Source organism: Physeter macrocephalus, chromosome 8 (assembly GCF_002837175.3).
Source record: "Physeter macrocephalus isolate SW-GA chromosome 8, ASM283717v5, whole genome shotgun sequence".
In the NCBI taxonomy this organism is placed as follows: domain Eukaryota; kingdom Metazoa; phylum Chordata; class Mammalia; order Artiodactyla; family Physeteridae; genus Physeter; species Physeter macrocephalus.
The window spans coordinates 122,593,015-122,617,286 of NC_041221.1; the positions used below are offsets into that span (position 1 = coordinate 122,593,015).

At 35.9% G+C, this 24,272-nt stretch overlaps 1 long non-coding RNA gene across 1 annotated transcript in view; it reads right to left on the minus strand.

The window, feature by feature from the left end:
• Window positions 1–5,677: 5,677 nt before the first annotated feature.
• The window catches only part of LOC114486756 (uncharacterized), a 366,895-nt gene continuing 348,300 nt past the window's right edge, over window positions 5,678–24,272 (minus strand). Inside the window, exon 8 of the long non-coding RNA XR_008618106.1 lies at window positions 5,678–5,717. This is a non-coding gene — a long non-coding RNA (uncharacterized lncRNA). The remainder of the gene's footprint in view (window positions 5,718–24,272) is intronic.

Consider the following 24,272-nt stretch of genomic DNA (forward strand, 5'->3'; position numbering starts at 1 on the left):
GCAGGCCCAGTGAAGATAGACTGTGGAGAGGCTTCCCATCCCCAAGGTACCCACCCAATGGGGATAAACCATCGTCTTGTATAGTTACTTCCCAGAAAGACTGACACACAGATCTCTGAGCAGTATCTACCCTGTTCCCAGGCTCTTGTCTCCTGTACCTCACAGCAATACCCCTTCCATCTCCAACACATGTACACCCAACCAATGCCTCCTCTATTCTATATTCACTGGCCACTGGCTACTATTATTATAAGTATTAAAAAAAAAATCACTGTTTTCAGGAGAAAGTTCCTATCCATGATCCCCTTCAGAGCTGGGCTGTCGTGGAATGAGAGAGCTGGCCTCAGCCGGGAATCAATTATCATGGCCCTAGGTTTGAATCCAGTTCCCATCTAGTGGCTGGAGAATGACCTGCATACTACTCGAAGATGTAGTCCAAGCCTGTAAATAGCATGTTCCCCTTCCCCTCCTATCTTTGCTAAAACCTTTCCTCTGCTCCTTCTTCCCTTAGGCCTTCCCCACTTGAGGAAAGAAAAGCAGAGAAGAGGCATTCTCTTACCATCACTCCCACCCTGGGTCCATAGTGTCCAGTAGATACTCACAGTTACTATACACATATTCACACACACATACCACTCACACAGAGCTGTCTGCATGCTCTCTAGCGTTGAGACAGAAGGGTGTTGAGACAGTCTGTGATTAGGGCCATTGAGCATGAGTCATTTTCATTTGGGTGGGAGATAAACAGGACTATAGAAACCTTTCTGACAGTACCTACCCCCCCCCACAACTACACACATAGCTTTGGAAACTGCAAGCTTACTACTGCTTTAAAATATGTACAAGGGTGGAAGACAGGCATAGTGGTGAACAGCCATATATAATTTCATTAAGGCTAAGCTAAGAGGTGGGGAATAGGGCCCATCTCCCAGATTCATTAGGAAGGGAAGGGGCAGCTATTCCCCCTGACAAAGATTCAGGGTCATGAATTCTTCCCACCTTTCTGAACTCATGCTTAGTCACCCCTAAACTTCCAGTTTTCACTTCTGTGATATGCAAAGCTACTTGGTCTCCTACCCTTCCTAGAGTCTGAGTGGGGAATTTCTGGCCCTATTATGTCCCTGTAACCCCACCTACCATCTATAGCTGTGTTCAAGGAACAGGGGAGAGACTGTTAAGCCAGGTCTTGGGATTGGGTCTTTTTTCATTTTCTCACTTTGATAAGCCCCTAAATGCTTTTTATATTAGGCTTTTAAAGTAAAATTTTTTGAGGGGATGACAGTATTCTGAAAAAAGTATTAAGTATTTAAGTCATATGACGCGATCACTTGCAAACAATTCTATGAAGCACGTGATTATGAAGGTAAATTTACAAAACTGTAATACAGTAGGTAAAGTTTCATATAAATGTGGAAATAAATAAATTGTGCATTGTAGATATCACTGTAACTTGTGCTGTTTGCATAAAATATTTAAATAAACATATTACAATGGTACATCTGGGCATTAAAAAAAGCCATTCAAATTGAATCAATCCACTGACACTGACTAGATCTGACTAAATCTGACTCTGATGGTGATATGTTTATCTGTAAAACAAGTCTGACATGGGCATGCTAAGGCAACAATAGTATCCCACATGAAGCAAATGTTAAAGTGACATGTCTTAAAAATAATAAAGTTGCATTTTATGAAAAATATATTTTATACTGCTTCAGTTTTTAAATTTAAATTAGGTAGAATTTATAATTCAATTCCTCAGTCACAGCAGCCACATTTTAAGTTCTTAGTAGCCACATGTGAACAGCACAGGTCTAGAAGAAAGCACGAATGATGTAGGCCAGTGAGTTACATAGCACAAAGAAATGATGTCACCTAGGAGGTGAGGAATAAGACCCGTAAAAAATCCTAGGATGCTCGCTTCCTGATAAATAGTTGCTATGGAGTCATAAAGTCCACAGTACTTGGATTCTCTGCCAATGAATTGTACCATAGCCCTCAGAGTGATCACGTGGAAGGGATGTGCGATGAGAGTAGCAGCAGAACGAGCCATCATCTCTCCAGTTGTCTCCTTGATAACTTGGTCAAAGGAAGATGAAACTTCTTTCTGTACATTTCCAGATCCTGACTCCTCAGCCTTGTCACACTCCTGGTAATGTTGTAAAACTTTACCATGGACCACAGTTCCAAGGACCTCTGAACACAGTCTTGGAGTTAAGCCTGTGAACAGCCCACGCTAGCTGATTTCTATACAGTGTGGCATGCTTTTTTAAATAATCATTTAATCTTGGGAAAATGAAAAAAAAAAGCATGAAGACTAGATTGCCTCATCTATGCCTCTTCTCATTCTGTCATGGTGGTAGTCATGGTGGGGAGATGTGAAAGGAAAGATCCCAGAGCCCTTCCCCAAGTTTAATTCACCATTTCTGATGAATAAGAGACAAAGAAGCATTCTTTTTGCCATAAAAAGGAATGAGTGAGTTAGTGTCTTATTGATTGGATTTCTTTCTTCTAAGCACTTTCCCACGCCTGATGTGTTTCTAGTCTATTCTTAATGAGAGGAGTGCTGTTGTTATGTCATCTTCATTTGATAAGGCAACAAAAACTAGCTTATCAATGACCAAAATCGCTACACAGACTCAGCAGGTTATGTACCCTCTTTCGGCCTCAGTTTGCGTACGTGTAAAATTATTACATGCTTGTCTTACCCACTACCCAGGGCTGTGTATGTATGAGGTAATAAGGCTTTATACACATTCAAGTGCTCTAATCATTATGCTAATTATAGCAATAATATTGTACCAAGATAGTTTTTATTTTCATGGTTCCTTCTCTTACCAGACATGAAGTCCCTTTCTGACTCATCTTTTTAAAAAAATCAATTAATTGCATGTTGTAAATAAATGGAAAAGTAGGGAAACATTAGTATGAGAAACTTGAGATAAAGAAAATTTTAATATCATGCCAAATTTCCTATAAGTCTCCTTTCTTCTTAAGAAATAATATACTATTCATAGAATAAAAGTCTTACCATTTATTCTATCCTCCATTCTCCCCCTGAGAGACAACTATTATCATGAAGTTGGTGACTATTCCACCCATCAACAGTATCAGGCTTTCATGAGTCAGCACAGCATGACATTGAAGAGCACAGACTCTGGAGGCAGCTCTGCCACTTTCTACCTGTGTGACTTTGGGCAAGTTATTAAACTTCTTGGTTTTCTCATCTGAAAAAATGGGGAAGATAATAGAGTCTAACATATGATTATTGTGAGAGTAAAATGCATGCAAGTGGTTTTAAAGGCCCATGTTAAGCTCTGTGTAAATATTGGCTATCATTATTATTAGTACAAATGTTTGTATATATGTGTGGTCAAGGTTTATGTAAAAGGGAACAATGCTTTTTTTCTCAGTCAACATTATGTTTATACACCCATGTAGATACATTCAAAGAGAATGAATTAATTTTGCCTTGTTTGTAACATTCCATTGAATGTTTAAATCATAGTTTATTCATTTTCCATTGACAGAAACTTTTACTGTTTCTAGTTTTTTGTTATTACATCCAGATAATTCTTGCACACATTTCCAGGCAAACATGTACACCTCCTATTCATCTTGTAGCACAGGGATGAGTGCCATCCCAGACATAGCAGGTGTTAATGAGTCATGGTTAAAGTGAACTGACTTTTTTGTGTATTTAGATCTTGGCTCCCTAACTAGATAATGAGCTCCTTCAGGCAAGAGTGATGGGTACACAGCAGATCCTTAGTAAGCTAGCAAGGCCCTGGTAGAGTAAAGTCAGACATGTAGCTGTGGCAACTGTTTCAGAAGCATAACATACAACACTGAAAGTCCACTTGAGAAAGACAGCAAGGGAGGAGTTTTTAAACGAGAGCCTGGTAGTGAAACTCATACTGACATGCTATTTATCTTGGCCTTCTTTAATTCATATTTGATTCTCCATCTCTTAAAGAAAGGGATATTACTCAAGCTTTCAGGACAACTTGGAACTGGCAAGCCTCAGCGTCAAAAGAAAGAGGAGTGGAGGAAGGGGAGACACTTGCCATTTCCCAGCGATATCAAGTCATTCCAGATCCCCACTGCTTTGCCTGATTTCATCTGCCTAAAATGCCCTTCCTCCTTCCTCCCCAGCAAACCTCTAAACATCTACCATGTTCTCTCATACAAGAAGCCTCCCAGCCTGAGTTCAGGTTTCTTCATGTCACACTGCACTTTTCATATTATTAGTTAAATACGGAAGTAATTCTGCACCTAGAATTGATGGACTAGCTCCTATTAAGCCAACTATCCTATCAACAATTACTAGAAGAGCTACATAAAAACCAACCAAACAAAAAAGACTTGCAGGGTAAATACCCTGAAGAGAAGGAAAACTCATGAAGGTGAACATGGCATTTTACACTGCTTTTCCCTTTAGAGCATTTGCCAATTTACAGGTAATAAAACTTTACAGAAAAGTAAGGAGATTATAAATACAAAATTTAGGCTATTGGTTACCCTAAAGGGGAAGGTAGGATGTGTCGAGATAGGGCAAAAAGGTTTTTTTTTAAGAAACAGACAGTATTCTATTTCTTAAATTGGATTGTGGTTATACAGCTAATAAGTTTTTCTTAAATTGGATTGTGCTTATACATCTAATACATTTATTACATTTATATACATAGAAATTTGAAGAAAAATAAGTATCTCATATATATATATATATCAATCACATTCTCCTGAATGTGCATTTACCATAAGGAAAAAAAGAAAAGGAACTCCAATCAAACAGCTCTTATCCACAGAGAACATATTCCAGCCCCCAGCATGATTTTGTACTTCCCCAATTTCCTCTGAGAGCTGCTAGAAAGCCTGCTCCTCTCATCCATCTCTAGTAACTTCTGCTATTCCCAGGTGGTAATAAAAATCTCTGGGGCTGGAAGCTCCATGATTCTGACTGTAGAGTTCTCACCCTTAAAAACCTGTTATTCAGAAACAAGAGTATTAAAGCTGGGTGCATGGCCTCATTCCAGAAGAGATTAAAAATGAAAATGAGGAAGGCAGTGCTTAGGTAGGGGGATAGAAGAAAGTGTGAGAAATCAATTTGTTTACAGCCTCACTGGTGTGTACAAATACACCTGTATACCTTTGCACATGTACATATATAAAAATGTATACACACATATTGGATATAGGTATGAAAATCAGGAAGAACAAAAAAAGAATAGAGTAAAATGAGATTAGGGCAGAGTGTGGAGATGGTAGCCGAGTTCATGAAGAGATGCAGTCTATGAGTTACAGACAGTAAAAAGAAATGTATGGATGAACAAGAATAGGTGGGGAATAAAATGTAAGAGAAGAAAGGAATCACATAATCAATGAAACTAACATCACTTTAGTGAGAAAAAACACACAGAACAGATTTTTATTGGAAGTGAGAATAGAGTGGTTGTGATTTCACAACGTAAGTTTCAGGTTGCTTCCAGACTTCCAAGCAGAGATTTTCCCTCATGTCCCGCTTTACAAAATCTGTAAAGAATGGTCTTGAGAGAAAAGTATTACCACAAGACAACTGTTTTTTAACTGAGCACACACCTTTGCAGACTCTATGCTTCCTTAAACACAATATGGCTTAATATGCAATGCTTCAACTAAAAGGATGAGAAATTTCAAGGGCAAACACATGGCAGAGTTGTGGAAATCAACTTGAACAACTGTCAAGAAATAAAAATGCTTGATCTTAAACACCTAGAAAGAAGCGTAGTATCTAATATTTCAGATATTTATCAGCAGTCACTAGGTAATTCAATTGACAGCACAGATATTATTCTTGGAGGAAATATTATAACGGGTTAAGAAATATAATAAAAATCTCCTAAACTGACTGATTTTTTTTTCCTTAAAAAATGGGAGGGGGGAGCTGAAGTGAAAATAACATACTGAGGATAATATAAAATACAACATTTAAATTGTATGAGGGGTAGACAGGAAAGCAATGAGACTTTCTGATCACAGTAAAAATACAAGCACCTACAATGCATATAAAGTACCTACATACATAATAAATAAATGCATGTGTGTGCAAAGAAGGAGTTTTACATCTAATTTCTAAATAAAGGGAGGTCCACATCAGAAAATCATTCTCATTATATTTGCCCCATCAGACCTTGCTGGCATTTTCTATCTGCAGGATTTATTATTACACATTATCATATATACTTTCTCCTTGTTTTCTCAGATACCTTAGGCAAGGTCAAAGAACTAGCATTACCTACTAGTTCAGTAATTCCTTATTTTGTTAATGATTTCAAGAGGTATTATAAGTATTTTTAGCAGTTGGAAACAAAATTAACTTACATTTGCTTTCAGTTTTAAAATCGTTTAAAATACTTGCGTATAATTCCTTAGACAGGAAAACAATCATGCCATTAAATTGTAAAGGCAAAGAGATCCTCTGTAGCATTCACTAACCCATCCCCCCACCCTCACCAAGCAGCAATGCCAACAGGTATTTCCAAAATACATCGTGTATCCATGTGATCCATCTACTTCTCTTTATACAGCTTGCCACAGGCTAACCCAGGACAGATTTTCTCTAGCCAGACTCGATGCAAAAGCCACTAACTAGTCTTCCTGCTTTTTCTCCTGCTCCCTTCAAAACATAAACTTGAATACTTCCTATATTTCTTATAAATTATTTATATTTTATATAAAATATTTTAAAAACTCTTCTTTACATAGCATCAAATGATTCTTACAATATAAATCAGATCTTAATACTCATCTGTTCAAAAAGTTCCAGTGGTTATTCCCTGCGTTTAGATTAATGTCCAAATGCCATTCTATGGTCCATGAGGCCTTAAATGATCTGACTCCTGCCTGGTTCTGAAAGCACATCTCATCCTACCCCCTCTTTGCTTGAACTGCTCTGACCACACTAGCTTCTTTTCTATTCTATTTTGTCAAATTCTTTCCCACTTCAAGACCTTTTCAACATGCCTGAAGACAGTTATCGTCTACTTCTTCATGCCTAGTGCCTTCTTTTCCTAAAGGCATGGACTTGGACCTTATCATCTTCATGAGGTCTTTCCTGACCCCAAAGTAGTTTCTTTCATTCAACCCTGTCCTTTCATGCTATTCCTTCTACTACCACTCACCCTTCACAATCTGCCACAATCTATGTTTATGTTTTACTTTTAGCTTGTCTACTTGTTATTGCCATGAACACTGAAATGAAAATTCTATCAAGGAGGCATTTCATGTATCTTGTTCATCATTGTATCACATGTACCTAGCTCAGTATCTGCCATAAACATGCATTTAACAAATATTTGCTAAGTGAATGAATGAACAATTAAATTTGGTTTCTCTTTCTCCTCAGTATGTTAATTCTATACTTAAAATTCTTTGACGACATTCAATTGAACTTGGAATAAAATCAAGTTCCTTATCATACTCTGTAGTTCCCTGTAAAATAATCTACCCCCAAACCTCTCTCTAAGTTAATCTTCTATCATTCTCTGTTTTACTCACAATGTTTCAACTGCACTGGCCCGGGTCTTCTTGGAACCATATTAGTTATCTATTGCTGCATAGCAAATCACCCCCCAAGAGTGACTTAACAATAAACATTTATTATATCACAGTGTCTGTTGATCAGAAATTTGAGGTGGCTTCTCTGGGTGGTTCTGGCTGGAGAAGTCTAATGGTGCTGTAACTAAGATGCTCACTGGGGTTGTAGTTACTTCTAAGGCTTGACTGGGACGGGAAGACCATCTAGCGTAGCTATTGGCAGCAGGTCTCTCAGTTTCTCAATGATTGTTGGTCTTCTTCATAGGGCTTCTTGCAGCAGGAAATGCAAAGAGAAGCAAAATACTACAAACAACTGCATAGCTGTGTGCTAAGATCAAGGACCTACTGAAGAGGATCAACAGAATTGAGCAATACAGGGGTGAAAGGAGTTAAAATTGTCTATCTAGTATTTTGTAACCTGTATTATGTCAGATAATTTTATCATCCTAGAGGTTGAGTTTTATTTATTAGTCAGGATGTTTTGAATGTGTCACAGAAATACAACAAAAAACTAGACTAAGCACATACAGGGTTTTGTTTGTTTGTTGGTTGTTTTTTGACTACTGTAATTTGGAAAGACTCCATGGAAGGTTCCAACTTTAACAAAAGAAAAAAGAAAAAAGAAAAAAAACAGTTCTCAGGAAACAGGGCCTTGGAGATTGCAACTTGAGACTTCAGGTCATATGTTTGATATATCTATCTGCCTTTCTTCTCTGTTTGATTCACTTCTCTTTGAGTACTGTTATTCTTGCTTTTCCCTTCTTCAAATCCCAACACTGCTTCTTAGAGAATTTTTTCTCAGATTCCCTGTGATTTAGATAATAAGCCAAATGATACCCCATACACACAACCCCCCCCCCCCAAATGTCAGTTATAATGCTCAAACAACTAGATTTCACCTTGAAAATTTGGAACTGACACACAAAACTTCCTTCAATATCTGCTGAGTAGTGGACCTGAAAGTCATGACACTCCAGAGAGGCCTTTGAGAAAAAGCAAAATAATGTCAGCATACACTGGAAGAGATAAAGAGAAGAATTCTGTTTCTTCTAGTTATGGTGAATTAACTTGAAGCACACCAATCTTCATAATAAAAACAACTGTAAAAACTGGGCAGAATACAAGAGTAATCTGTTTGAAATATTATTGAGCTATTAAAACACCCAGTGCTTAATGGGTCAACATCTCTGGGAGAAGAGAAACTCATTGAGGTAAACATGACATTTCATACTGCTTTTTGCCTCAATCCATTGGTTGATTCATAAGCAGTGTTGCTGACACAATAATAAACCAAGTAGAAAGAGTTGACTAAGGGGTACAGAAGCTGAATATAGCCTTCAGGAGTCTCATGGACCTTGGGAGAAAAATTTCGACGTTCAGGGCTAGCAAGGCAGCTCAAGTGTGAGGGAATAATATTTTGAAGAGAAGGGAAGTACAGAGAAGAAAACCTGGCAGTCTGAGCGGCCTTCCTCAGAAGCATTTGTCATTCATAAATGAAACAGACTGAGAGTCTGGAGAACCAAGCAGAAAACAGTTGCTAAAAGGCTGAAAACCTAAGTATAGTTATCAGTAGTCTCACTGTGCTCGGAGAGAAAAATTGGAGCTAAGAGCCTACCAATGTCAAAAGACCTTAGTAAACAGCCTAGCCTTCTGCTGAGACATCTGAACAAGATAAATCAATCCTTAAAAAGGCTAAAATTCAGCCCAAATCAATTCAGGGTGAGATTGGATAAGGTTGGCCTAGTCCTACTCTAACATCCTGCAAGAACCTAAATAAAATCCAGTCTTGGAGGAAGGCCACATTTCCAAAGCTTCTCAACTTTTCTTAAAACATCCTCCCTTCAATCAAAATATATAAGGCATACCAAGAGATAGGGCCAAGAGGAAATGCAGACAATAGAAAGAGTCACATTGATGATCTAGGCAATGGAGTTATAATGACATGGATTTTAATACAACTGTGACTTATATGCTCAAAAAATAGACAACAAGAGGGAGATGTTCTGCTGAGTAAAGGAATCTAGATAAAAGAAATTAAATGAAAATTCTAGATCTGAAAAATGCTATAATTAATGTACTCTTAATTTCATCCTGGATATGTACTACTACAGTATAATTTAATTTTATATTATCTTAACATTCTATAGTGGTTTTAGTTTATTTACTTTACTGTATTGTGAATGTAGAGCAATTGGAGAAGCCATACGTTGTTGGTATGTCCACTTTGGAAATTTGTCTATCAGTATCTACTAAACCTGAATATGCTTGTAACGTAAGATCAAGGATTTCTACTCCCAGGTATACATCCAACAGAAAAGCACAAATATGTGCACCAGAGACGAGTTAAAGTATGTGCACAGAGTACTTTTTTTTCTTTTTCTTTTTAAATTGAAATATAGTTGACATACAATGTATTAATTTCAGGTGTACAACATAATGATTTGACATTTATATACCCTATGAATTGATGACCACGAAAAGTCTAGTAACCATCTGTCACCATACAGAGTTAGTATAATATTACTGACTATTTTCCCTGTGCTTTATATTACATTCCCATGACTTTTATTTTATAACTGGTAGGCTGTACCTCTTAATCCTCTTCACCTATTTCACCCAACGCTCCATCCTACTCCCCTCTGGCAACTACCAGTTTGTTCTCTGTATCTATGAGACCGTTTCTGTTTTCTTGGTTTGTTTGTTTTGTTTTCTATATTCCACATATAAGTGAAATCATATGGTATTTGTCTTTCCCCGTCTGACTCATTTCACTTAATCTAATACCCTCAAGGTCCATCCATGTTGTTACAAATGTCAAGATTTCTTTTTTTTTCATGGTTGGTTGAGCTTTTTTTATTATATATATATATATACATCTTCTTTATCCATTCATCTATAGATGGACACTTAGGTTGCTTCCATATCTTGGCTATTGAAATCAATGCTGCAATGAACATAGGGGTGCATATATCTTTCCGAATGAGCATTTTCATGTTCTTCAGATAAATACCCAGAAGTGGAACTGTTCAATTGGATGGCAGTTCAATTTTTAATTTTTGAAGAGCCTCCATATTGTTTTCCATAGTGGATGCACCAATTTGCACTCCCATCAACAGGGCATGAGGGTTCCCCTTTCACTACATCCTCACCAACACTTGTTCTTAGTTGTCTTTTTGATAATACCCATTCTGACAGATGTGAGGCGATATCTCATTGTGGCTTGGATTTGCATTTCCCTAATGATTAGCCATCTGTATGTCTTCTTTGGAAAAATGTCTATTCAGATCCTCTGCCCATTTTCTTTTATTGTGTTGTTTGTTATTTTGATATTGAGTTGTGTGGATTCTTCATATATTTTGAATATTAACTCCTTATCAGACATATCATTTGCAAATATCTTCTCCTATTCAGTAGGTTGCCTTTTTGTTTTGTTGATGGTGTTCCTTGCTGTACAAAGGTTTTTTCAGTTTGATGTAGTCTCATTTATTTATTTTTTTATTTTGTTGCCTAGAAGCACTTTTTAAAAATAGCCAAAAATGAAAAACAAACCGCATTTCCAACCATAGCAGAATGAATAATTTGTAGCATATTTCCACAAAGGAGTACTACTTAGCAATGAAAACAAATGAAACTACAAATGAAACATTACAGATGACTCCCACAAAAATTATACTGGGTGACAGAGGCCAGGCATAAAAGACTACATATTGTATAGTTCCAGTTATATGAAGTTCAAAAGCAGGCAGAACTAATTTATGATAGTAGAAATTCACCTTTGGGAAGGAGAGAGCTAATGAGTAGGAGAGGCAAAAGAGGTCTTCTGGCTATGGATACTGCTCTAGTCATAAATCTGGGTGATGATTTCATTGATGAGTTCATTTTGCAAAAATTCATTGAACTGTACACTTATGACCTTTATACATCAATAAAGCAATTTATTTAGAAAAGGAAAAGAAGTGAAGAGAGAGGCAAAGCTATAAACCGATGAAGGCCCAAAATGAGACGAAGAGGGGATTCTTGGCTCCTGCAGACTCTCCTGTTCTTGCTTTGGTTTCTCTGAAGCCTAGCTGCTTTCCCTACATTTGATTTTGTGAGATACTTTTCCCACTATTTCCCTCCCATCCACCCCACCTCTTTTTCTGGTAAGCTGCCTAAACAAACATTAAAAAAAGGTAAAAAAAAAGATTTCCTGAGAATAACTTGAACCCACATACTACTGAAACAGAACTATATCTTTTTAATTCCACCTATGTACAAACAAGACACTACTACAAACACTTTCAGTAAGATTCTGACATACAATCCTGGAATAACACAAAATGTAAGAAACTTTAATGGAAACATAGCATCAAAATGAAATTTTTATAGGTACTTTAAAAAGAAATTTAATTGATTTTTAAGAGTAGATTAAAGAAAATTTAACTAAAAATTACTGCATTATCTGAGCTTTTCTCATTTAAAGAATGTTTGAATTACTTCAGAATAAGCAAATGTTCCATTGCCCAACTTCTAGAAAGAACCTCTGGAAATTCAGTTCCAAAATAAAACAACAATGCTGATTAGAAAACAGACAGATGAGGTAGAGATGAAAGTTACTAGATTTATGTGTTTATGATGCAAGGCAATTAGCAGCAACATTTGAATAGTTCATCATTCCATTGTTTCTAAATCAAATGATCAACTACACTCAACTATATTTGGCCCATAAATCTGTTTGAAATAATTCAATTCCAAAGAAACTTTCAAAAGGATAATGTTTAACCTGTATGGCTTCAATATAGATGAGTTTGTTGGAAACCCCAGTGATTTTGTCTGCACTAGATTTACCGATGAACTAACTCCAGCAAGAAAGAAAGGTACGTAAAAACACTGTTACCTTGAAATTCTTGAATATCGGGTCTTTTACTTTATAAAAGGATTACACTGCTGAGTTGTAAGAGGCTTATTTCAGGTTGTTATTAATTTAACATTTCAAAGCATCTATTCACAAGATTCTATTTAGTTGAATATTAATGTGTAAATTTAAGGCGCCTCCACGTAAAACATCTCCATCAATCCTCAAAAATTGCTACAAAAAGGAGTTATGAATATTATGCTTAATTTTTCAGATAAAAGTTTTGGTACTTTCTCTAAGGACATAGTGTTTCTAATGAGCAGAACCCGTACTGGAACATAGATTTTTTTTTTTCCCTTCTAATGAAGTGTTCTTATCTGTATATGGTATTGATAGATATTAGCTAGATATTGCACAAATCAAGTTAGATACAATCTTTTTATAAGAATGGACTTTCCTCATGGATAAAGAAGATGTGGTACATATATACAATGGAATATTACTCAACCATAAAAAGGAAAAAATTGGGTAATTTGTAGAGATGTGGATGGACCTAGAGACTGGCATATAGAGTGAAGTAAGTCAGAAAGAGAAAAACAAATATCGTACATCAATGCGTATATGTTGAATCTAGAAAAATGGTATATATGATCTTATTTGCAAAGCAGAAATAGAGACACAGATGTAGAGAACAAATGTATGGATGCCAAGGGGGAAAGCGGGAGGGTGGGAGGAATTGGGAGATAGGGATTGACATGTATCAAGTTAGATACAATCTTTTTATAAGAATGGACTTTCCTCATGGATAAAGAAGATGTGGTACATATATACAATGGAATATTACTCAACCATAAAAAGGAAAAAATTGGGTAATTTGTAGAGATGTGGATGGACCTAGAGACTGGCATATAGAGTGAAGTAAGTCAGAAAGAGAAAAACAAATATCGTACATCAATGCGTATATGTTGAATCTAGAAAAATGGTATATATGATCTTATTTGCAAAGCAGAAATAGAGACACAGATGTAGAGAACAAATGTATGGATGCCAAGGGGGAAAGCGGGAGGGTGGGAGGAATTGGGAGATAGGGATTGACATGTATACACTATTGATACTATGTATAAAATAGATAGCTAATGAGAACCTACTGTACAGCACAGGGAACTCTACTCAGTGCTCTGTGGTGACCTAAATGGGAAGGAAATCCAAAAAAGAGGGGATATATGTATACGTATAGCTGATTCATTTTGCTGTACAGTAGAAACTAACATAACATTGTAAAGCAACTACTCTCCAATAAAAATTAATTTTAAAAAAGAAGAATGGACTTTCCTCTATGTAACCCACATATGTTATCACCATTTAAAAAACAAAACAAGATATATATTAATACAAATTCATGCTAATTATTAATATGAACTCCCTCATCATTAGAATTTATAAACTCATGTCAGGAAGTAATTTATGTCATGTATGTTTCCATCCAGAAATAGGACAATTTAATATTTTATATATCAATAGCAAACAGATTTTTTATTTGTTTTATTTTGGTCCCAACTGAAATTTCTGCGTGTGTGCAGAATGAAAGGACTCTAGGATATCCCTACACTAAGGGTCATAAAGTGAGGAATATTAGAAAGTGAGATGTTCATTTTCTTCTTTTTTGCAAACCACTATATCTCTGCACTAAGCTTCTATTTTCAAATGTCAATTTGTCATTGACCTTACTGAATCCCTGAGTCTTGCCCTTCCCTGCATCTCACTGAGCCCTTTCTTTCCCTGGTCCATGTGGTACCAGGCACATAAGGACAGGAGACTGGGAAAAAGATGTTAAAAAACAACCTCAATAATAAATTAAAACTCTCTCTTTAATGCAAAGAGCCCAATTTTGAAACACATGTCTTGCTAAGCCTTTTCACTAGCTGGATTTCCCACTGCTTCTAAGAAGTTTTGCCCATCATTAACAGTCTGACACTCTCACAGCTAAACTTGACCTACCTTATATTTTAGTTATTTACATCTGTTTCATCTCATTCACTTGATGGTCCAGCGCCTGATGGCATGGTTTTATTTTCGCTCATTGTTGTACCTAGCAAAATATCTAACAGAGAAGCTTCAACAAAAGCCCCATCTTTAAGCTATTGCTCAAGGCCTGATGAGCTAGTATTTGCCCTGTCCAGACATTTGTTTGCCATTGTTGCTCATTTTCTCTCAACTCCTTTTCAGGCATCTGGCTCAGTATTTCTCACTGGTCAATTAGAGGGGCTTGAACTCTTACCATTTAATTCTTCCCAACCAAAGATTTTTGTTCTGGGAATTGGGGTTGGGGGTGGATGCTGGCAAGATTGGAATCATGCATCCAGAAAATTTTAAAGGCTTGGTATTAACCGGAAATTGTAACTATGCCATATCCAAGTGGACTTCTAACCTCTTAAAATATGTTTCTCCTTTTCCTAATCACAAAGCCAGTGTAAACTATTTAATTCCTCAATTACAGGATGAAGAACTGAAAACAGCGTAGTCTTAGGCAAGAAGTGAGCATCCTCACACACTGTCCTCATTAGTGAGGATAAATGTGCCATCTCTGTGCAATCCTTTATGTATCCTTTATTTGTGTATTAATTAAAAAGAAAGCTTGGTAGTAGCATGAATCTATATGACAGAAAACCATACAATTCTTTAACTTCAAAAAAAGTGTTAAAAAAGCAGTTTTAGGATCTAATTAAAAAGGCCTATATTTTAGTACTACATTACACTGCACATATGTTCACAGCTCTCAGTCTCCCATGCTTCCTCTGAAACACACTTTGTTTCATTCCGGGAACATTACTGCTGTTAAAACACTGGGTTTTGGATGGGAATTAGAGAGCAGAGGGAGGAAGGGAGATTTTTTAAGAAGAGAAGGGATTTCCATTGTTTCCAGGAAACTGCTAAAATATATGTACGTATGTGTGTATTTTCTGAGCATTTCTCACATGTTTTCAAGACTCTATTTCCCACCTCTGATTTTTTTCTCAATTTTCTGCTTAGCCTGTTCATTGCTAACATAAACAGATGGGATTTCCCAAATGCGAGGGAACGTGATTAGAAAGTGACTCCACAGGAAAAATGGAGGACTTCTTTGCAAATGGAAGATAAAAGCATTCCTAAATTCATTTCAGAAAGCAAAGGCAGAACTTTTCACTATAATTATTTTTTCAAGCGATGGAAATTGATTCAAATGTAAAAATTGGCAATGTTTTGTTCTTATGATGATACATAAAAAACTGTTTGACTTGTATGCTTAAAGCAGACTTTGAAATTGTTTTCCTTGGGACAATTAGAAATGGGCTGAAAGACAATGCATTTGAAATAGAATATACTGAAGTTACATAGAGATAGACAGGAAGACACCCAGAATATTGGCTGTTGCCCACTGATTCTTGTATGCTTTCAGCTTCTCATTGTGAATTTAGAAGGGTTTTTTTATTTTTATGTGGTGGATAGCTGGACTTTGACATGTGCATGATCTGACAGATAAAGGACACAGGGGGCTCCCCTCCTACAATTTTTATACAAGAAAAATTTCAAAATAAGATAAAGTGTGAAGTATTACTCCCTTATTCTTCCCAGACCCATTACTTACTTTCATCTGCATGGGCAATTTTGATTGTGTCAGGATATGAACCATTTTGGTAAATGGGAGCTAAGTGCTTTTCAGGTTTAAATATTTAACTAAATGAATGGAAATCAGTGAGAAGACATATTTTCCAAGTGGATAAGATCATTTCTGGAAAAAAAAAATGTTGAACTACTCAGAGCTACAGCCCAATCTGTACAACTTAAGTATTTTCAAATTTACACCATCTTTTGTGCCAAATCATTCTGTTTTAATGTGAAGCTTGTATAGGTAATTGAAAATTTATCAGTGAGAGAATTGAGAGGAGAGGGTTCAAGATGGTGACAAAGAAAGATCCTGAAGTCACCTCCTCTCATGGACACAAGAAATCTACAATTATATATGGAATAATTCCATCTGAAAGGGACCTGAAAATTGGATGAGCAGAGTGTCTCCACAACAAATGGGAAAAAGACAGCATCAAGACAAGTAGCAGAAATGAGGACACAGTCCCACCAAGAAGAAAACCACACCCTAGTCACAGTAATCCACAACCAGGAAGGATTACAAAGGTATGATTATTTTCCCTGAGGAGTAAGGGATTTGAGTTTTATATCAGGTACTCCAACACTTAGATCCTGCACAGGAGAAACAAGCCCCCAAAACACCTGGCTTTAGAAAACCATGAGGAATATGTCCAGGAAAACTAAAGAACCACAGGGAATGGAATACCCCCTCTTAAAGGGCTCTTGCACAGACCCACTTGATCTAAAACCCAGCAAAAACAACCCCACGAGACTGAAAAGCACATGGATCTTGATGAAGGGCCCTACTTACTAATCTTGAAGCATCTGTCAGAAAGAAAGGAAGCAGTTGAGACGATCCCTGGGGACTGAGATACTGACAGGCACACTTTTTGTGATCTCAGGCTACTTTGCTACTACTAGCACTGGTGGGCACCATTTTGCAAAACATCATCTAACCTATTAGTGCTAGTAGGTATGCCCCATCAAGAGCACTACCCAATCCTACTTCAGCCAGGCCTCATAGCCAGCTTAGTGATAACTGTGCCCACCAGTGTCTGGCAGCTGCATGGCCTGACCACAATAGGCACATGCAACCCACATAAGGGACACTTTGGCCAGGCAGGGTTGTGCTTCTGAGCCCCATAGGGCATCTCCTACACAAAGTCACTTCCTCAAAACTGAACTAGTAGCTGATTTACCTAATACATAGAAACAAGCACAGAGAAGGAGGCAAAATGAGGAGCGGAGGAACATCTTTCAAGCAAAAGAACAAGAGAAAACCTCAGAAAAAGAATTAAATGATAAGCAATCTACCTGATAAAGAGTTTCAAAGTAAAGGTTATAAAGATGTTCACTGAACTCAGCAAAAATGGATGAACACAGTGAGAACCTTAACAAAGAGATAGAATATATAAGAAAATACCAAACAGATATAACTAAACTGAAAAATACACTAAAGAGGTTCAAGAGCAGATTGAATGAGGTAGAAGAGTGAATCAGTGGGCTGGAAGAGAAAGCAACAAAACACACACAAACAGAGCAGCAAAATGAAAAGTGAATTTTAAAAAGTGAAGATAACTTAAGGGACCTTTGGGACAATATCAAGCAGAATAACATTAGCATTATAGGGGTCCCAGAAGGAGAAGAAAGAGAAAGGGCCACAAAAAGTATGTGAAGAAATTGAGGCTGAAAACTTCCCTAATCTGGGAAGGAAACAAACAGCCAGGTCCAGAAAGCCCAGAATGTCCCAAATAAGATGAACCCAAAGAGACACACACCAAGACATATTATAATTAAAATGGTAAAAGTTAAGGATAAAGAGAGAATCCTAAAAGCAGCAAGAGAAAAGCAAGTTGTTATGTACGAGGGAAACCCCATAAGGCCAACAGTAGATTTTTCAGCAGAAAATTTATAGGCCAGAAGAGAGTGGCATGACCTATTCAAAGCACTGAAAGGAAAAAACTTCCAAACAAGAATTCTTTACCTAGCAAGGTTATCATTCAGAATTGAAGGAGATACTTAGAATACCCCAGATAAGCAAAAGCTAAAGGAGTTCAGCACCACTAAACTGACCCTACAAGAAATGTTAAAGGGACTTCTTTAAGCTGAAAAGAAATTGTACTAATTAATAATAAGAAAACATATGAAAGTAAAAATCCCACTGGAAAAGTAAATATATAATAAAGGTAGTGGCTCAATCACTTATAAATCAAGCATGAAGGTTAAAAGACAAAAGTAGTAAAATTAAATAAAACCATAATAAAATTTTAAAATGTAGAGTGCGCTGTCAAGTGTATGAAACGTGGGATGGGAGAGCAAAATGATAAACCTTTGGGATGTGTTCAAATTTAAGTCACTACCAACTTAAAACAGACTGCTATTTACATATGATAGTATATGTGCACCTCATGGTAACCACAAGGAAAAAACTTATAGCAAATACACAAAAGAAAATAAGAAAGAAATTTAAACACAACACCAAAGAATACCACCAAAACACAATGAAAGAGAGAAAGAGAAAAAGAAATAAACATAGAAGAAACAAAAACATCCAGAAAACAATTAATGAAAGGCAATAAGTACATACCTATCAATAATAACCTTAAATGTAAATGGACTAAATTCACCAATCAAAAGACATGGAGTGGCAGAATGGATAAAAAAACAACACCCATTTATATGCTGCCTACAAGAGACTCACTTCAGAAGTAAGAACACATACAGAATGAAACTGAAGAGATGGATAAAGATATTCCATGAAAATGGAGATGAAAAGAAAGCTGGAGTAGCTATAATCAGAGCAGACAAAATAGATTTTAAAGCAAAGACTGTAATAAGTGACAAAGAAGGACATAACATAATGAAAAAGGGGTTGATCCAATAAGAAGGTAAAATATTTATAAATGCATATGCATCCAACATAGGTACACTAATATATAATATACAAAGAAAATATTCATGAACTTAAAGAGAAAAATGGAAAGCAATACAATAATAGTAGGAAATTTAATACCCCATTTACATAAATGGATAGCTCATCCATACAAAATTAATAAGGAAACAATGGACTTAAAAAACACATTAGTCCAGAACAACTTAACAGATATATATATATATAAAACGTTCCATCCAAAGCAGCAGAATACATATTCTTCTCAGATGCACATGGCACATTCTCTACGATAGATCACATGTAGGTCACAAAAAAAATCTCAGTAAATTCAAAAAGACTGAAATCACATCAAGCATTTGTAACCATAATGGTAGGAAACTAGAAATAAATAATAAGAAAAAAATGGATAAAAACACAAAAGCATGAAGATTAAACAATATGCTGCCGAATAACCAATGGGTCATCAAATAAATCAAAGGAGAAATCAAATACCTAAACACAAATGAGAAGAAATGAAAAATATGACATACCGAAATCTATGGGATGCAGGAAAAGCAGTTTGGAGAGGGACATTCATAGCAATACAGGCCTACATCAAGATACAAGAAAAATCCCCCAAAACGTTCCAATTTTACACTTAAAGAAACCCAAAGCCCAAAATTGGTAGAAGGAAAGAAAATAAGTGAAATAGAGACTTAAAAAATAAAACAATAAAGAAGATCAGTAAAACTAAGAGCTGGTTCTTTGAAAAGATAAACAAAATTGACAAGCCATTAGATAAATTAACAAAGAAAAAAAAAGAGGGCTCAAATACATAAAGTCATAAATGAGAGGGGAGATGTTACATCTAATGTCACAGAAATACAAAGGATCAAAAGAGACTACTATGAACAATTATACACCAACAAACTGGACAATCTAGAAGAAATGGATAAATCTCCAGAAGCATAAATCTTCTAAGACTGAATCATGAAGAAATAGAAAATCTAAATAGATCAATTACTAATAAGGTGACTGAAACAGTAAACAAAAACTTCCAACAAACAAAAGCCCAGGACCTGACAGCTGCACTGGCAAATTCTATAAAACATTTAAAGAAAAATCAATAACTATCCTTCTCAAACTGTTCCAAAAAATTAAAGAGAAGGGATACCTTCCAAACACATTTTACAAAGCCAGCCTTACCCTGATAGCAAAGAGACAAGGACATCAAAAATAAGAAAATTAAAGGCCAATATCTTTGATGGACATAGATGAAAAATCCTCAACAAAACATTAGCAATTCAAATCCAAAATACATTAAAAGGGTTACACACCGATATCAAGTGGGATTTATTCCAGGGATGCAAGAATGGTTCAACATCTGCAAATCATTCACCATGATACATCACATTAACAAAATGAAGGGTAAAAATTATATGATAATCTCAACAGATTATGCAGAAAAATCATTTGACAAAATTCAACATCCACCTGTGATAAAAACTCTCAACAAAGTGGGTATAGAGGGAATATACCTCAACATAATAAAGGCCATATATGATAAAGCCATAGCTAACATCATATTCAATGATGAAAAGCTGAAAACTTTTCCTCTAATATCAGGAACATAACAAGGATGCCCATTCTTGCCACTGTTATTAAACATAGCCATGGAGGTCCTAGCCACAGCATTAGGTAAGGAAAAGATATAAAAGGCATCTACATTGAAAAGTAAGAAGTATCAATAAAACTTCCACTATTTGCAGACAGAAAGCCCAGAAGATTCCATCAAAAAACTTAGAGTTAATAAATAAATTCAGTAAAGTCACAGGATACAAAATCAATATATAGAAATTTGTGGCATTTATATACATTAATTACAAACTATCATAAAGAAATATTAATAAAACTCCCATTTACAACTGCATCAAAAATAATAAAATACCTAGGAATACATTTAACCAAGGAGCTGAAAGACCTGTACACTGAAAACTATAAGACACTAAAGAAAGAAATTGAAGAAAATACAAAAAAATTGGAAAGATTTTCCATGCTCATGGATTAGAAGAGTTAATGTTATTAAAATGTCCATACCGCTGAAAACAATCTACAAATTCAGTAGAATACTTATTAAAATGCCAATGGCATATTTCACAGAACTAGAACAAATCTAAAATTTGTATGGAACTACAAAAGACCCTGAAGAGCCAAACAATCTCAAGAAAGAAGACCAAAGCTGGAAGTACCATGCTTCCTGATTTCAAAGTATACTACAAAGGTATAGGAATCAAAACAGTATGGTATTGGCACAAAAATAGATCAATGGAACAGAATTGAGAGCCAAGAAATAAAACTGCACATATATGGATTATTAATTTATGACAAAGGAGCAAAGACCATACAATGGAGAAAGGACACTCTTTCAATAAATACTGCTTGAAAGAGTGGACAGTCACATGTAAAAGAATGAAACTAGACCACTATCTTACACCATACACAAAAATTAACTCACAATGGATTAAAGATGGATTAAAGACTAGAATGTAACACCTGAAACCATAAAATTCCTAGAAGAAAACATAGTTGGTAACCTAACTGACATCAGTCTTAGATATATTTTAGTGGATCTGACTCCAAAAACAAGGAAACAAAACCAAAAATAAACAAATGGGACTACCTAAAACTAAAAATCTTCCACATAATAAAGGAAACCATCATCAGAAGGAAAAGGCAACCTAATGAATGGGAAAAGATATTTGTAAATCATATATTCGATAAGGGGGTAATATCAGAAATATATGAAGAACTCATACAACTAACAACAAAAAAACAAACAACTCAGTTAAAAAATGGGCAGAGGATCTAAACAGACATTTTTCCAAGGAAGACATACAGATGGCCAAAAGGCACATGAAAGATACTCAGTATTATTAATTATCAGGGAAGTGCAAACCACAATATCACCTCACACTGGTCTATTACTGAAAAGACAAGGAATACCAAATATTGAAGAGGATGTGGAGAAAAGGGAAACCTCATGGACTGTTGATGGGACTGTGAATCGGTGCAGCCACAATGGAAAGCAGTATGGAGATTCCTCCAAAAAAAAAAAAAAAATCGAATTGTTACATGACCCAGCTATTCCACTTCTGGGTATTTATCTGAAAAATGCGATAACACTAATTTGAAAAGATCTATGCACCCCTTTGTTTATTGCAGTATTATTTACAATAGTCAAGATATGGAAACAACCTAAAGTGTTCATTGATGGATGCAATGGAAGAAGATGTGGTATGTGTATATATATATATATCTATATATATATACATACATACAATGAGATACTACTCAGACATAAAAAAAGAATGAAATATTGCCATTTTTGACAACATAGATGGACCTTGAGGGTATTGTGCTCAGTGAAATAAGTCAGTTGGAGAAAGACAAAAACCATATGATTTCATTCATATGGAATCTGGAAATAATAAAAACAAACAAACAAAATAAAACAAAAACAAACTCAAAGATACAGAAAACCAATTAGTGGTTACCAGAGGGGTAGGGGGTTGTGGGGTGGGTGAAATGGGTGCAGGAGGCCAACTTTATGGTAATGGATAATAACTGGTGATCACTCTGTATACAGATGCTGAACTATAATGCTGTACACCTGTAACTTACATAAAATAATTAAAAAACTCATCAGTAAAGAAATATTGGTTTGTATCCACGACCTCATATTTAGGAAGGGAATGGTCTACTCACCCCATACTGATTCTATCTACCCTAGAGTAGAAGTGAAGCTGGCATTGCCAGTCATTTTTGAGGTCCAAAATTTCTGAAAATCAGCTTAACTTCCAGTCTACACATGCCTCAAGAGTCTAACCAATTAAGAGAGGCATTTATAATTATGTGGTGCAATTTTTGAAGGCCATTCTTCATGACATTCAATCTATATTCCTGGATCTTCAGTACAATATTTCTTTCAGACCATTATATATGAATCAGCAAATATAGCTTAGGTGCTGGGATATTAAGTTCAAAAATTCTTTTCCCTCACAAAATTATAGCTCTTAGTGATCCTTAACCATACTCAACTCCACCTCTTGTACCCATCCTCCAACCCCTTCTGCCTAGGGTGTTTTAATTTGATCTTTGTTGTACATGATGCTGGAAAGATAAAGTTCTCTGGTGATAGCATAATCAAGATAAAAGAGAGAGAGCAAACCCGAAACCAGAGTGGGTCCTTATCGTCCCCGCACCTGTGCAAAGAAAAGAAATGCGGTGCAGAGTGCACTATTAATCCTTCATATTTTTCTTTCTTTAAAACTCACCCTCATTCCCTTTCCAGAACTTCTTTGTAAGAAAAACCCCCATGTCTTTGCCGGTACTGTTTTTAGATAAGCTGTTTTTAATCATAGTTATTAAAAAGCATTTTCCCTCCAGAGAAATAATATGCTGAATTTGAATAGTCACACTGGGTCCACTTAAATGGAGCCTTCCTATGATTCACAAGATTTCTATTCTTCAAAAACATTTAAAATTACTTGCTACTGACTGTATGTTACAAAATAAAAGTTACTCAATAACATTACCCTCTTCATTTCAAAGGCAGGCCTTGTAATCCTGGAAAAATAATAGTAAGAAGTGAAACACTTCCAAGCTGAACAGCATGAAAATAATTATTGTCATTTTACCATCTACCTTTACTCCTCAAGACTCTCTGAAGCAACAGGCAGGCCTGATTCACTTTTGTATCTATTACCACTTAACTACGGGGAAGGACTAAACTCAGCCACATGGTCTGTTCTTTTCCTTTTGTAAGCTGTTTTATTGCCATCATAATCACCGATAGCGACCCTCTCTCCCATCTGTTGATTTTTTTTTTCTTTGCTGAAACAGTGCTTAGCTTTCAAAAATACTGATCTCAAAATCATTAACCTAGAAAGAACCTGGCCTTCATCGACTCCATTTATGGGAGGTTAAAGCAGTCTCAAGGGTTTGCTAAAATAAACTAACGGGCTGGAGAGGAAAGGAACACGCCATCTGGCCAAGCCAGTGAGGCTGAGAATACATAGTTTAGGTAATCACTTTAGGTGAATCTACTACAACACATGAAAACGACAGAAAGTTTGGATTTTCTTCTTTACCTTCTGCATCTTCTTATAGTCTAAACAATGAAATGGCTGAGAGAAAGAGGAATCTAGGGCTAATGTAAGAAAATGAAATGTGAGTGATGTGACCAGTGATAAGACATCAGTGATTTACAGTTTCTATAGATCTCTACTGCTCAGTGAAGGTGGAAATTTTCTTGGTTCATGACAGACTTGTCAAAAGAATTGTGTGTAAATACATTTTCATATATTG